Genomic DNA, 3,469 nt, shown 5'->3' on the forward strand with positions numbered 1-3,469 from the left:
TTCGGTTATACTTTTGCTACCTTCTGCTGCCACAACAGACTGGTCAACGAGTGTATGAACAGAAGCCTTACCCACTTAGCGATTTTACGTAGAACCAGAATTTTCTCTCGGTTTCGGCAAGATCTGTTGCTAAGGTATGATGGTGGTAGCTGTTGTAAGCTTCGAGCATCGATCTTTTTACAAACGCATGGATTTCTATTGACTTCTGTCTGTCGTCATATGCACGTCCTCTTTTCAACCGAGAGTGCAACAGCCACGGTGGGCCTTTTCCGTCCTTAAACCGCTTACTTGGCATATATTTCTCCAGAGTACGATTTACTATCCGTTTATACTTTGTCCATAATTCCTCTACATCCATTGTACTGGAACGAATTTATGTCAGTTCACTGTCTAACTGGGATGCCAGCAACCGATGACCTTAGTAGTTTGGTCCCTTAGGAATTCACATATTTGGGATGCTAACAATTGTCTATCTGCTTGTCCTATCAGAAATACTTTCGTAACTTTCTTCACTGATTTATTAACTTAAGTACCCATCGTAACTACTGTAACAGCATGGCCACAAATTTCTATCTCTATACTGACGCCGTCGATTAGGTCAGTCCAGTTTCTACCTACGAGGTCTAAAATATTTCCACTGCGTGTCCAATCAACAGAATACAGTCATTAGGTAATTGTAATTCCACGTACGCTGCTAAGTTTGGCTTCTTTTATTTTTACGACAGTCCTATTTCGGCTGAATTGCCATCATTTTCTAATTTTATTCGTAATTATTAAATGGATTTCGTTATTATATATTTTTTACATTAGTGTGGTAGTTTTGACATCCACGCGATATCGATATTTCTGTCACCATCTATTTGTTTATTAATTACTTTTCTTAAGTGTTATTGGAGTAATAGTGGTTGGTTATAACCTTATCTAACTTACTACTTCATGTAACTATCAGATTATATTTTGTATATCAGCATTTTCGTGACAGCTTATATAACAAATAATTCAGCGATTTGTTTCGTTGCAGACAGTTCTGTTTATCACTGTTGCTATGTAGTTTTTGATCTTTGCTACTGCCATACTTTTTCCGTGTATTATATCTATATATTTTGTTTTTTACAATTGTACATATTCCTTAACTTTCGGTATTATTTACAAATTTTGGTACTTCTGTTTTCCTAGTTATTACTTATTTTACTTATTATTTGCACGTGCATATGACATCGCCGAATACTGTCATTGTAATCCATTTTCGTATACGAATTTCGGTATAGGATGTGTTTGCATTTGGACAGCTTGCTCTAAATTATCTACTGTGTGCTACTCGGTCTTCTGTCGAAGGAAAAAAGTAGATGGATTGTCTCTAACGTCTTCTCGGTACCTAATGGTGAAGTTTATAACCGTTCGACCTATGTAGAATTTATTGTAGTCTTTGCATTGGATTTTGTATATTCTTGGATTTGAGTATATTGGTGATTTTGTTTTACCCGATTGAATTTGTGATCTATGATTGTGTCTTATTACATTTGTGTTTCTTTTATTAGTGCTTTAATTTTGTTAGATATCTTCCTCAGATATGTAATTGGTATATAAGTAAATTTTGGTTTTTCTGGTATTTCTCGTATAAGTGTTTTTTGTTTTTTTAATCGTATACTGTCCTGGTTTCGTGTGCATATTTGAGCGCTTTTGAGTGTCACAGATATGCATTAGTAATGTTATCTGTTGGAGTGGGCTTCCAGTAAATTTCGAATTTGTTAATGTTTTTTATGGTTAGGTCGATGAAATTTATTGCTTTATTGTTTTCTGGTTGTACTGTAAATTTCATTTTATGTTGCAGTGAACACAGTGACTTGTGTTTGTCTCTAGCTATTAACATTAGTGTATTCTACACGTATTCATAATAATACTGGAATTTTGTGGCGAACATGTTCGTGTTGCTGAAAAATTATTCTCTAGCGTGTTTAAGAATATATCCTCGATTCTCCCAGACATGCTGCATCCCATGGCCATTACAACTGTTTGTGTATAAATTTTATTGTTAAATTGGAAGTAGTTTTGTTGTAGCACTAATTTTAGTAGTTGTATAATTTCGTTGGTGCTTGTTATTAAAGTTTTTCTGTATTTTAGTATGTTATTTTCAATACTTGTGATTGTTCATAACTCAAAATATTAGCATAAAGGTTTGTTATATCAAATGATATAAATTTTCCATTCATTGGCCTTTTTATATCTTTTATTTTTTGTGCTAATGATCTTGAGTTTCTTACTGTATTTTTTTTATTATATGTATATAATTTTGCTAGAAGGTTGTTTAATTTTATACTAATCAGGAGATGTAGGGCTATCTGTGCTATCTACCACATGGTGGATCACAGTTCATGGCTTATAGATTTTTGGTTGTCCATGTAGACTATGTGTTCTAAGGTTCATTAATATGTATAATCTTTTTTCGTAGTCTGTTAGGATTGTGTTACATTGTTTTACAATTTCCTTCATTTTTGCTGCAAATCTGTCTGTGGGATCCCTGTTTGTGTGCTGTTGTTTGCCTTAACTAAATTGTCTACCTTTTGTATGTCGTCGGTTTGATTTAAGACAACTATGTTATTGGCTTTGTTTGTCTTTGCTGCTATAGCTTTGTTAGTTGTTAGTTTATGGTTGATCTGGCGTAATGCAATGTTGTCTGTATATGTTTTTGTAATGTAAGCTTTTTAGGTTATTTCTTTTTCTATTGTATTAACTGCCATAATGGTTATTTCGTTTTGTTGCTATTTCAGTGGAGTCTGTTGCTAGTTTTGTTGTTGTTAGTAGTATGAAATTTAGTTTCAAGATTATATTTTAATTCTTTATCTAGTAGATTTTGTTCTTCCTCCATAAACCTAATATCAGTTAGATTACCAGTTATCTTATAAAGCTGGATGGAGATGTTTGGTTTTGTATTAGATTTCTTTTTGGGCATTGCATTTCTATATTGTGTTGAATTTTCTTTTTGTGTGTGGATCATAACTGAAAATAACCTATTAAACTACAGAAAAAACTTCCTTAACAGGCGCTAACGAAAGTTATACAGCTTCTAAAATTAGTGCTACAACGAAACAACTTTCAATTTAACAATTGATACACAAACAGATGGAGTGGCCACAGGTTGTAGCATAACTGTGTGAACAGTGGATGTACTCTTAAATATGGTAGAAGAAAAATTTTTCACCAGCACAAACACATTGATCAGAATATCGTATATTGTTATAGATATATCGATGCTACACTAATGCTAATAGTTGCAGACAATACAGACATCCAACAAATACATGAGTCACTGAATGAACTGTGTCCTGAAGTGAAATTTATAGGAGAACCAGAAAACAATGAAGCAATAAATTTCCTCTGTGTAACCATAGAAACATTTACAACACACATACATATGGAATTTACTGTTAGCGCACTGCAACAGAAAACATTAATAATACAAATTCGTGCC

This window comes from Schistocerca serialis, chromosome 3 (assembly GCF_023864345.2).
Source record: "Schistocerca serialis cubense isolate TAMUIC-IGC-003099 chromosome 3, iqSchSeri2.2, whole genome shotgun sequence".
Classification (NCBI taxonomy): domain Eukaryota; kingdom Metazoa; phylum Arthropoda; class Insecta; order Orthoptera; family Acrididae; genus Schistocerca; species Schistocerca serialis.